This window comes from Acanthaster planci, linkage group LG14 (assembly GCF_054643075.1).
Source record: "Acanthaster planci isolate LZ-2023a linkage group LG14, COTS_SCS, whole genome shotgun sequence".
In the NCBI taxonomy this organism is placed as follows: domain Eukaryota; kingdom Metazoa; phylum Echinodermata; class Asteroidea; order Valvatida; family Acanthasteridae; genus Acanthaster; species Acanthaster planci.
In genome coordinates, this window is record NC_141790.1 from 3,298,996 (window position 1) to 3,312,548 (window position 13,553).

Consider the following 13,553-nt stretch of genomic DNA (forward strand, 5'->3'; position numbering starts at 1 on the left):
CGAAAGCTGCGCTAAAATATCAAGTGGATCGATCAGAGGGAGCGGGTGCATTCAGATCGTATCCGATGGAAGCGGACGCAGAATGTACAGTACTCGATAAGTAGGCAACATTTGCCGTAGTCTTATGGTGTAGAAGGGAGCTTTTTTGGACTGAAGGCTGCGGAAGGTAAGTGAACTTCTTCAACAATGTTTAGGATTATAATTATTGTTATATGCAGACAGGCAGGTATTGGCGCAAAATTTACGCTGGTGGATACAATGTACGCCTTTTGTCAATATGACCGATGGAGGGGTGCAGTATCAGTTTTTTGGTTTTCTGTTTTTGTTTTTTTTTGGGGGGGGGGGTAATTTTTAGGTATGATTCCGCCATTTTTCCAGAATTTGCCATCCGTGTATATTGAAAACATGCGCCTAAAATCTGCTTTGCAGTACGTACCTTAATTACGTATCCTTTTTTGTTTTAAAGAAAAGCGCCCCGGCTTTGAACACAATTTGTAAACCTTGTTTGCTTAATGTTTGTCCTTTGGTGAGACCCAAAACTCACTGTATTGCAGTGGACTTTGGAGAAAGCTATTTTTTATAAGTAGTTATTGGTTTTATTTTGAGACTATAGAAATAGTTGGTGCTGGAATGGCCATTTGCAGGTCACAAGTTAACTGAAACATTAAAAAGAAATATAGTGAAGTACGTGGGTATCGAGAACCTTGAAGATTTCTTTCCAAACTGTCATGACGTGTGTTTACCTTTTAATGAGCGATTTATTTTCTGAAGTGTGAAACCACTGGTAGACCTCCTATCTCTAACTGAAGACTATTGTGCAGGGTGAAAATCTGATTAGCATTCTTCAATATATGTTGCGATTTTGTCGGCTGATGTCAAATCGCGTACTCTTGTGGGGAATTCCAGTAAAAATCTAGCTTATGCGCGTTATCGATATTGAGCCTCGCTTATTACCTTGGCAGGGATATTACATAATACGATAACGTATTACCTCTATGTAAAGTTTGGAATGTTTGCATCTTGCTGTAAAAGTCTCGTTTGGCATTTAGCGTTGTCTCATTTTGAAGTCCATACTGTTATTTTCCGAAAAAATACCTATTTCACTGTCGTCAACTATTTTAGGAAATTTTAGGACACACAGTTTTGCATTTTATTGAGGTAATGGAAACGAGCAAACTGCAGATAGTATACTATCTTGATAATTTTTGAAGTTTCGATTGGGTGTGTGTGGGTGTTTCAGGGCTGCTCTGGGGGCGGATATCCACGGGGGGTGTGCCCCATTGCCACCACTCAAAACAAAACAACAAAACTGCCTGAATGCTTATCAGTGTAGACACCATTTATGCTTCACTTGACCAGTACCCGATCGATTAGACTGGGAGGAGATAATCGCCGGTACTTTTTTGTTTTTGCTGTGTCAGTTACATCCTCGCACGCTCCCCATCAAAGAAACGTAGGAAGAAGATCCCGTATCTACTATCACCGCCCGAGCGTGTAATGACACAAAGTCCCACCTTCCCACGGAGGCAGGTGTCTCCAATCATTATCGAGCTCGCTACACTACCAAGGCTGTAATTTCATCAAGATGAGTCTTTTCTTGCTTCGTCGTATAATTTAAATTCTGAGCTCTAAGCGATCAACCCAGCTGATCACCCTTGATTCTATTTTTCAAGGCAATCTGAAAAAAAAAAATGACAAAATGACATACCGATTTATCGTTCTCGGGAGGACATCTTATTGATGAGAAAACGCCGTGTGAGATGGAAGCTATATGCATCCAGCTAGATTTTCTCATTTTACATCCTGTAAGTCACAGTTATAGCTTCAACAAACAAGGAACTAAAAGGACCCGCTGACTTGTCCTTATTTACTTTACATGACATGGAAGCAGTTTTGTGGTGTGGTAATTGCTCTGGATCGCCAAGGTTGTAATACGGTAATATCATAATGGAATTTTAGTATATTTTGTTCACATCCAATGTCCCAACCTACCGAAGATTACCGTGCGCAAATGAAGACACGTCCAGCCGGCTATTGCAATCAGTCAGATTAAAAAAGCAAAACGGGGTTAAGCCCCTAGAATAAGCTTTTAGTTGGGAAAAATCCCCAAGAGTGTTTTGTGAAGACCGTATCATTGAGTGCTTGCACGGGAAAAAAGTGCAGGTCATTTGAGAATTTCGACAATATACATGTAAAGAGGGTTTACACTTACAGATGGCAAGATATTTGCATTTACAAAAATAAAGGTTGGAAAGAGATTCTAACACATCGGTCTTTGAAAATCCTAGGAGCCTATGTCTCGGTAGACATTAACCGAGCAAACTGCATGTCAATTTAAATACGGGCTGGGCCGTAGCGTAATTTCACTTCAAAAACCCTCCGGATTCATGTGGGGTAATCTCGTTAAAGTTGTGTAGTTGTAAAGAATAAGGTTAATGGAATTACATAATTCACTATGAAACCGCCCCAAGCGAGGTGCATGTCTATATACTCTGTAATTATGACTTAAGTTTATTTGGCTTTGTGGGATGAGCCCACATGCGTTTTAATAGAATGTAACCTAGTTTTAAATTTGCTTAAGCTGTACATTCTCCGTCTCGTTCAACTAGGGCCGTCTTGTCGACTAAGATCGTAGTCAGATTGTTATTTTGATCCAGTTATACTCTAGACGGTCCGATCGCCCATGCCTTTGGCGAGAGGAAGAGACATCCTTTTAAGCAAAAATGGATGAAAGGACTATTATGTCTTTCCTTTCGCTAATATTTAACATGGAAACTAAGAGCAAGCCTGGAAATTGGTCATTGCTTAAAGAAAACAAAATGGACTGAGTTATATCAATAAATTATAGTGTAGGTATTTGTGAAAACCAGGGTTGGGTGGTTAATGGGATGGATTAAGCCAGTACATTTTGTTGAGGATCGCAACCTGAGATCGAGCCACTTGCAGATCCTTCAATTTTGTTCAAGTTGATTAAGTTTCAGACTGACCCTGGAGCTACAGACGTAGACAAAGCTGACGCTGACGTTTAAAAAATAAATACCACTAACCGACAACAAACATGATGCAGAGTTAAACAGGTGATTACATAGGAATGTAATAATGATATGGCCCTTTTCATTAGATGATGTACCACACTATGCGCTTTGAAGCCTACGTGCAACGTTATTTCCAAATGTTTTTATGTGAACAGCTGTTAGTAAGTTTGCTAACCGTGCCAACAGTAATTGCCGGGGCATAGTTAATTTTGAAAATTAAAAGCAAATACCAGGAGAAGTGCTGTTGGGTAGTGGGGAGTTGTAATTAATGAGTGAGGTGTTTCCCAAATGGTAGTTGTGAGTGTAATTGTAAGCATAACTTCGGGACATGCCAAATTAAACGTTCATTTCCATGAGATAGATATTGAGGAATTTTCGTCTGTCACTTTATGGGACGATTGCTTTTCCGGTGCACATATGGGAAACATTTTTGTTATTTGCGTTATATATAATACACAAAGCCTGAAATCATCTACAATCAAAATCCCGATTCTTATGATTGCGACTGAAATTCCGTCAGTTTGCGCGAGCAGCCTTCCTATACATTCATTTTGGCAACACACAACACCCAGTTTGATTGAAGATGCAGTAGCGCAGGCACACCAACTGCCCACGAGTGTTTTGCTACTGCAGTGTATGAGGCCAAAGTGGCTTCTCGTTTTCTGGTCGCTGATTCATCGAGTCTTTTTATAATACAATACCAGTATATATATCCACGGCCCTGAGGAACCGTCACTGCTATATAAATTATGTATCTGCGCTCGATGGACTAATAACAGTGCCCCCACCTCAATGCGGTGCTTTTTCTCATCCCAAAACATCGTTGTGAGTTGGCTCGCGCACTGCCCTCACAGAGCGCTGGGATGGGCTAATTTCTTTTGCCGGGGCAGTTGTAGTTTGTGCATGCACATGTCAAGAGATAATCACTCAGTAGAAATGCAAATTACATGACATTTTTGGGCTGGTAACAGCAGAAGCGTATAGCTGCCAACGCGAAAAAATATTTGATCTCGTTTAAACGACTTATTTATCTCATTTAAACTACTTATCATCTTGTTATACTACATTGGTATCTTGGATGTCGAATATCAACATTACGTTATCGAGTGGTAGCTACGTCGTTGAAACACGACGATTAAGTTGTTAAAAACGAATAGCAATGTCGTTAAAACGAGGTAATCGAGATAAAATATATTTTACGCGTTGACAGCAATACTCTTCCGTAGGTAACCCTGTTCTTGCTATGCATGTTTTCTTTAAGTGTTTTTGCTGTGACAAGTACTGGTCCCATAAAGCTCTAGGTAAGCGGCAAACATTGCATGCGTGCTCCTGTCCGCGCGTGCATGTCGGGGTACGCGCGACGAAGTTTCATTTGAATTAGCACAAATCTGTGGTAGGAGTACAGAGGCAGTAGCCTTCCAAAGAGTGACATAACTCCTCTTAGGAACCTCTTAGGAGTCCAAACAACCTACATTACAATCAAATCACTTAAAGGCTGTGTTCACTTGGTGTCAAGCTTTCTCGGGGGAACAAGCAAATCACCTGTGTTCCACCTTCCAAATCGATATATCAAAAAGGCAATGGCGGAGTAAACTCCACCGACTAACGGCACGCCGTTAGAATAAATGTTTCAGGGTAGTTTGCTATGCTGACATCGTGTCTCAGTCGCTTAATGGGACATACGTCCCATACGTCCCATGTCTGTATATTGGTTTGTATCGGACCTAGGCTTTCAGTGGACTTGTGTTGCTTTGTGCTCAAAGTGGGAAAACTGAATTGCCCAATCTTTCTTATTAGAAAGTGATATACAGTACTTTTTGTTTAGATTTTTCTTGCAAGCCGTATAAAAACCGACTGATTAATGTAAATTTCCTGGAATGGTCAGACATGGAGCGTCACATTGTGTGTGTTTCCATGTTTAATAGGGATGAGAAAACAAAGTAAACAAGACCCGCTTTTCTTGCACTGAATGAGGTTCGTCATCCCACTATGATTGCTCATCACGAGACTGTTTGACAAAGAGAACAGTGCATCACAGAATATGGATAATTGTACTCTGTACGTGTGTAATGGAGCCCTGGACAAACTACAGTCAAACACCGAACGACATTAATGTGAGGCTTTCAGTTCACTGCTCCATTGTAAGGATGTATTGATTGGGAAATTAATAGAGAAGGGACAATCTGAAACAAGGTGCAAGTGCTTTGTCCGCGGCGGCGTGCACTTTTCTCAAAGGAGCGAGGGAAACGATAAAGTACACTAAAACGAGCGCAAATGAAAGTTCGTGAAATTAGATAAAGAGAAGCACGAGCGAACAGGCCTACGCCAAGGACACGTATTTGAAATGCATACACCCAGTCACCTGCCACTCACCATGAATTTCTGTGGTATTCGCAGGAGCATCTCTAGATTTAAAATTTCTTTTTCACCGTAACTGTAAAAAAGAAGTACGGTATTAAGGTTTATTCAGATGCTAAGAGCAACCTTCATAAAGGCTAAATTGAGTGCCGCAAGGCCATAGCTTGACTTGTCTCAGGGGACAGGGAAGAAATTAAACCTGTTCATGCCCCCAGAATGCAATTACAGCAATTAGGTGCATATTAGGTACAGCTGGAATGAATCCGCGGCAGCGGTGTAATGAGGGATGTCATGTCTGACATTACGCGGGCTCGAAGGCTGCGATTTACCAGCACCAGCTTGACCTTAATTAACTGATTATTTATTACGTGGCTCTGTGTGTAACCGCAAAGCGACCCGAGAGGAGACCACATACACGAGCGGCTCAGCACGAGGGTCTTTTCCGACTTGTCAGGAATTTCGTATGTTTTTCTTTGTATTTTCCATTTTTGCTACCCTGTTCTTCCAACCAATCATAAACTAGCAGGTCAGCATATATTAACCTATTATGTAAATTGAAAGTATATGGAAGATGGCGAGCGTGTCAACAGTGTCGGTGACCGTGAGTGCAGGTCAGTTATCTGAGCAGGATTTGACAGGTCTTTTAGAATATGGTGCTGGATAATTTCACCTTGCCGAGTTTAAACAGTCGCATCCTTAGGTTACTGAAGAATCTGTACGCGGGTGTGACGTTTTCGTCTTTACCAATTGGATGTAGTAAAAGCTCCACGAGCACTGCCGTTTTGCTTTGACAATTTGGCCTTGATGAACTGCTACCTACCAGTGTTACTCCAACGTCAGAACCACCCCCACCAACAAGCATCATAGTTAGTTGTCATCTCACCGCTTATTGCCCTCATGAAACACCAGATGGAAACATTGCGTAAGCTTTGGAATTGATGCCGTTTATGTCAGAGACTCATCTGCTTCAAATGTTTACATGAAATTTATGAATAATGTATATCAGAAAGCTTACGGATAATTCACCACAAAAACCTCAAAATCAAGTTGCAAAAAGCCTCGTGGCTGCGCCACTCGCCTGGTCTCCTGTCCAGTCGCTTTGCAGTTACACACACACAGCCACGAAGGCCTTGACGAAAGGCTAAACAACTGCAGGAGTGAAAATTCTGTTCGGCTGTTAGTGAATGGACAATATTTTTGTCATCGTTGTTTGTCAGAACGATGGGTCAGATGTAGGGTAGTAGAGCTTAGAACTTCAACAATATTTGGTATTTCTTGTATGTATTTGTTGTTCCCCTCGTTGTCTTGCAATAATCCTTTTTATACTGAGTGTTCAGTTCCAAAAGGCATGTCGAATTTTACAAAAGGTAAATCTATCGTTCAACGCAGAGGCTTCCAAGCTTTAGCATTACCAAACTTAGAACACACAAGTTATTTGTCACGTGTTATTTATTTCGTCTTAGGGACAAGGGGCGAACAGGCCCTGGCATATAAGAAAAAAGAAAGCCGTGTAAAACCTTCAGAATTTATGAAGTTTTAATAAATTGTTATTTTGATACATGTAAACACGTTCAGATAAGGCACAAAATGTGTCATTAAGCTGGCGCAAACAAAACCGAAAGACTAAAATAGACTATGTGATAAGACATGTAATTTAAAAAAATCGTCTTTTCTGTAGTTGCGGTATCAATTTTCACAGATCCTAAGCGAACCAACTATATATTTATAAATAATAAAAAAACATCGATACATATTGTAAACCAAAGTAGCGCCTGCGTGTTGGTACAGAGTCCACACGCAGGCGCATATCATGATAACTTCGGATACAGTAAACTTTGGATAGAGTAAAGTTGAGATATCCTGACTCAGGTAAAAATGATTTGGGGAACTTTAATTGGACTGATGTTTACCCACTGTGTTAAGCGCGTTTGTTAAAACAATTGGTTAATCAACCAACTCGTGGTGATGCCGTTCTAAATCTGATATTAACAAACTTAAAGAATCAATATGACCCCCCAGTAATAAGTTCACCAATTAGTAGAAGTGATCATAATACTGTTTATTGGCGACCATCGTTGTATAAAAAGCAAGGTTATAGTCAAAAGAAGATTGGCCGATCCTTATGTAAACATAAATGAATTTGGAAGATGGATTACCGAGCATTTATGGGACGAGGTTATGAGTGCATCCAGTACTAATGATAATGCTGATGCCTTTTATGCTACCATCACAGAAGATGTTGGCACTCATTTTCCCCCGAAGGTGATCAAAACCCATTCAGGAGATAAACCTTGGGTTAACCCTAGTATTAAAATCCTAACAGTGAAACATCAAGTTGCGTTTGAGGAAGGGAAATTGATGCTTTGGTGGTTTCTATGTGATAAGATCATTCGTGCAATATCTCGGGCTAAAAAATCATATTACAGAAATCGCATTCAGAACCTCAAATCTAATGATCTATCACGCTGGCATAATGGCATTCAACTGATAATAAATAGAAGTCTACAACCTCCAATTATTTCGATGCCTCATATCGAACAATGTAGTTTCTCTGCGATTGCTAAAGCTATCAATATAAATTTTGCTTCAGTGTGCACAAGCCAACCTCCAATCGACCTCATGAAATTACCTGCCTTTTGTACCTGTCCACTTGCCCACACAAATTCAGGTGTGGGAGATGTACAGCATTTTGAGAAAACTTACTGTTAAAAAGGCAGCTGGCCCTGATGGTCTTCGAGGTAGGTTGATTATTAAAGGAGTTTGCTTGTGAGTTTAGCCAACCTGTGACTGACATTTTTAATTTGTCTCTAGTTGAAGGTGTGGTTCCCCGGGTATAGAAGGATGCTATCGTAACTCCACTACCAAAAGAAACTCCTGCAACAGTTCTCAAACTGAGGCTTATTTGTTTAACATCTCGTCTGGCAAAATAATGTATGGAATTTGTAGCGAAATGGACGCTTAATAACCTTTATTGCTCTATTGAACGTAATCAATATGGCGGTATTAAGGGATCTTCTACTTCTCATTGTCTTGTTGAAATCTTAAATGCTCTCTTTAAAGGTACTGATAAAAGAAAAACTGTAGGCACCCTGGTAACGACAGGTTTTTCTAAGGCATTTGACCGTGTCGACCGTACTTTAGCTATTCATAAGCTTTACGAACTAGGTGTTGGAAATGAAATTTCACCCTGGATGGCCAATTTCCTCACTGATCGACGTCAGCAGGTGACATATGTCGACGATCTGACCTCAGTTGCAGAGGTCTGTCCTGCTAATGAACCTAGCCCGATTGGGCGGGATCTTGATGGCCTGGATGTGTGGGCGAAGAACAACCACCTCGGGCTCAACCCTTCAAAATGCAAGGTTATGCAAATTTGATTTCAAAAAGTACCACCTAGACCACCATGTGTTAATATTGGAGGGACTGAACTTGAGGTGGTGTCCGAAACTAGGCCTCTGTGTCTGATAGTCCAATCTAATCTTGGCTGGCAGTCTCAAATTAATGACACGGTCTCAAAAATTAGTCGTAGGCTATACATGCTTGGTCACTTTAAAAGGTTTGGTTTGCCTATCGATGACATGGTTTCTGTATACACTTGTTATGTTCGCCCTATTTGTGAGTATCCAGCTCCAGTTTGGCACGGTAATATTAACCAAAATCAGGTTGATCAACTCGAACGCATTCAACAGCGTGCCTGTTGTATTTTTCTTGGACCTGATTACGCCTCATATGTAGATGTTTGTAATTCATTGGGCCTCGAATCTTTGGAAGACAGAAGACGTCATCTCTGCTCCCATTCGCTAATAAATGTATAAAATCCAACAGATATGCAAATTGGTTTCCCCAAAATATTAGTACCCACAGTATGTCTCTTAGAAATTTCAATAATTACCGGATCCATCATTATAAAACCAACAGATATGGTAACGGTGCAATACCCTTTCTGTCAGAGCTTCTTAATCAAATTACCTAACTAGTTTTTTTATGGACTCTTGTGTACTTTTGTGGGTTTTTTTTTTACATTTTTTTGTGATTTTTGCCATTCAGCTTAATGCTGCGAATTGGTTTAATAAAATATGAATATAAATACGAATATGAATATTTACATCCATCTTTTTGGCATTTTATACCAGAGATGGAGAAAGCTTTATTGCTAGCAAAACAGGATCTTGTTTTTATTGAATAGTTAGTTAAAGTTATGATCGCAATCAGTCAATACAGTGTAATTCAACTACCAGACTTAAAAACGGTTCTTTGTGGTGCTACACCGGCCGCTGTTGTGGTGCCACAACCGTACTGTGCAGGTGGCACGCGCACATCGTACGCCTCTTTGACCAATAGGCTAAAATTTGCTCAAGTACTCGCGTGTCAAGCTTAAGAATGCGCGTGTCTATGGCGTCTCGTCGGATTAGTCTACACATGCATACCCCGTCAGCCTTCACAAACTGAAGCATGGATGCCATGCATGACACTGAATAGTCGTGCTGAGATTCCCGTTCGTTTACGTGACAGTGATAAAGACGGAGTTGGTAAGTCGTGACATTAATTACAACATTACCCAGCGCGCTAATGGCCCTGCAGACCACTTCGAACACAGAGGTCCTCATTTTCAAAGTTTCGACAGGGTATTACCGCTCCAACCTCCCACCTTCACGTCCTCGCGTATTTCGTGGTATATACCGCGGTTTCGCCTGTCGGACGCCACTTGGAAAATAAGTTCCTGCGTCACGCACGTGGAAAGAGGACCTGACCAGGGAAATGGACAGAAATCGATTTGTCATTACTTCAATGGTTCCGAATAAAGGAGGGGCCTGACTTTAATACGAGCTGGCCAATTCGGTGCCTTTATGAGGGAGCCATAAAGGACAGCGCCTTTCCCGGGGAAATCGTGATGAATGCTCAGTAGAAGGACCTCAAAATGTGGCATTCTCACCGATTCGCCACGCATGCTTGGCTTGCATTGTGCTCTGAAACACGGCGGTATTTTTGTGACATCCTCTTGATCTTTCTCCGGAGGATGGTGAAACGAAGCATGATGATTCGAACGCTGGCTTCATTTCACCCTGCTCACCCTGTTTGGGGCTTTATATAAACGCCCGGTACGTTTTGAAGATTTTGTGGCCGAGGCCTGTGCCCCCAATATTAAGAAACTCGCTGATGGAGTTAAAATGTATCAGCCTCTTGTAACGTGACTCATGATTTATACACGTTCATCGACCAACAAAGCAGTCGCATTCCAATAAAAACAAAATAAAATAATAAAAACCAAAAAAAGTTAACCAAAAAAAAAGAAAACCCATATAAATCCGTTTATGTTAAATGTTTGCCCCTTATGTCAAGATGAAAAACTAGGGCGCTCAAGTTTTGGAGTTGGTTTACCGTCACGAAATTTCACATCATTCTGTCTGTTAAAAATTGAAAGGGCTATAGCATTGTTATTTTGACGCATTCAATTTCTCGTTACTGTTCACAAGTGTTCGGTTTCATCATTCTGTTTCGTTCGAAGGTATTCGAGATTTCATTTCCAGAAGTCTAAGGGTTACTTTACATGGAATTTCAGGAAATTGTGCAACTCAACTCAGGAATCATCAAAATGGATGTGTTTTTCTTTGGCGTTTTCGTGTTTATTTATGGTCAATCTTTTATGAAATTCAAGAGGTCTATTTGGTTTAGGTATGGCTTATTCGGAAAGGTTTGTCACTGAGGTTTTACTACGGGGGTATGTCCCGTGCGATGCAACTGCTCCGTAATCATTGGTTTGATTTGAAAATACGCGATCTCTTTGTATTATTATACAGGGTGTTCCATGAAAAACCAAACCCTGAGGAGAGGGGTTGATATGCCCAAACCATGCGATATGATTATAGTGTGTGCGGATCTCCGAAAAGTTGTGCACTTTAACTTCCTGTCACTTTTTTGCTGCATTTCTCGTTCGGTCATTTTGTCGTAGATATGATTCTAAGATTGATTTGTCACTGTTTCCTCTCTCTTTCTCTCTTAGAAGTAAATTTCCACAGTAAAAGCCCGGTTTTAATAATGATCCCACATTTAGATAAATCATATTTTGAGATTTCCCAGTGTTTATTCCTGTAACTTCACTTCATGTCTGTTTTTTTTTTCTATCAGAGTAATATTTCACTCTGTTAAATATATTTCCTGGCTTCGTTTATTGGAAAGAATTTGAATAGATACTGTTTATGAAGTTTCACCTTGATGGACTGAACGACAGTCTTCGAATATAACAAATTAAAAAGGAGTAACATAGATCTGTGTGTCTGGAGACTTGCCAATGGATATTAATCTGCCGAGGAGAATGCAGAGTGTAAGGCATAAAGAAAGGGAGCAAGAATATTGGAGGACAATACATCTGTTTCGTTTCCAGTTTTTTTAAGGTTGATCTGCTTTTCAAGTTTCAGTGGACTGTGGTAATTCTGCATGAAACGTTTGAAAAGCCTGAAAACACCAAAATGTACTCTTCTTAGGAGATATTGATAGGAAATCTTGCCCCCCGACCGATGTTTCCAACTACCTGTTTCCTGTCTCCTTTTGATTGAACATGTCTCGTCGTCATGACCACGCATCTTTGCTGTAGTCAAAGTCTCATCTGTAAGTCGCTGATCATTCAGTCGCCACCCCCAAGCCCCTTTAAGTTAGTAGTCGACGCTAAGAGTAGCCAATGACATCACCATTAAGGTGGCGTCACTTACCCTTCAGTACCGGTACATCACGTGATCCCGATTTGTTTTAAGGATAATGCATTGGACAATCTGCAACTTCAACGTTGCTTCATTTTTTTTTCCACTTTCATTCATCTGTCTGGAAGGTATACCTAAACCCGCCGATAAATGATCTACCCTGAGCACGTCTGATTACTCAGTGTCGGAGATCCAATCGTCTCTCCGTCCTGGCGAAGACACGCAAGCGGGTAGGCATTTATAGCTCCGTGGCCAAGCCGGCCTCGTCAGAACAGTGACAGCGCCTCGTGGCAAACGGACGAGAACGTCAAGCGTCACCGGAGCTATTTATTTGTTGTTGGTATTTTCAAGTCGTTGCTTCGCTCCGCTGTTACTTCGTTTTATTAGCTCGCGATCAGGCACTTTCAGGCTTGCAGTTTTTGCTCCCTGGAATGACAAATCTGCGGAAGATCTGACAGTACTCTGCGATGGGCATGGATGTTTTTTTAAATTGACGAACTTCATGCTTAAGTGGCGGCATGCATGCAACCGATCTCTCGGCTCACACAGCGCAGACTCCTGCGAAAGAATCTCCACACGTCGTAATACCAGGTGAGATATCCTTTTGCTATCAGTCAAATGCATATCCTAAAGACAGGGAGAAATAAGCGTTTCAGACTGCAAGACCTTTGTAAAAGCAAATAATTCCGAAGACCTATTGACTAAAGAAATTTGTGTACGGTGATTGTCAAAAAATCCCATGAAACTAAATTGTTCTCTTTAAACTATTGCGACCTGTCTCAGATTTCTCAGTAAAAAATAAGTTTGTGAAAGCGAGCACAGTGGAGCCTCTGAGTATTGCAGCGTAAAGTTGTCAAACCTTGACCGTTTAGATAATGCATTAATTGACAATGTACTGACAACAGTTTTATAAAGTGGATTCATTAGATTAATATAATGATATTCGTGCTGTACGATGTTTCTCGCGAGCCCATGGATGACTCTGAGCTCGCAGCGTTCTTAGATACGTGTCAGGGATGGCACAAAACTATCATAAAATCAATATGTCCCCGACGCGGATGTGAGTTGTTATAAAGATCACGACTTATGTCTAGCATGTTACATTAAAGGACGAGGACTGAAATGTGTTACCAAATGTTAATGCAACAGATTAACGATCATCTTGATCATCAAGTATGCAGTGGACCGTCCCTTTTTGATTAGGTTATACATGGAACTATATACTCCTTGAATTAAACACTATAATTGTCATGCAATGTTACGAAATCCCGAAAAGACAGGATCCACGTCACAGTCTTTCTTTTAGCCTACAGTATATCTCGAGAAAATCTGACGATCTGGACAAAGAGCTATTTGGTTGAATGTGCATACAATGTGTTGAATGAAATATTGGGTGAAAGAGGCGTGTCGGGTCGCATTTCACTTCGTATTAGGCGGGATCTTCTGGGCAGCTCAGAAAAGTTCG

General features: G+C 40.8%; 1 protein-coding gene across 3 annotated transcripts in view; it reads left to right on the top strand.

Annotated features, from left to right (window-relative positions):
- LOC110988427 (atrial natriuretic peptide receptor 2-like) overlaps positions 1-13,553 on the top strand; it is a 60,442-nt gene continuing 46,889 nt past the window's right edge. For 2 of the 3 annotated variants that reach the window (XM_087145839.1, XM_087145838.1), the window contains exon 1: positions 12,338-12,679. The gene's annotated coding sequence lies outside the window, so the exon portion shown is untranslated. Of the gene's footprint in view, positions 167-12,337; positions 12,680-13,553 lie in introns of those variants that run through there. The other variant, XM_087145841.1, reaches the window with a different exon arrangement.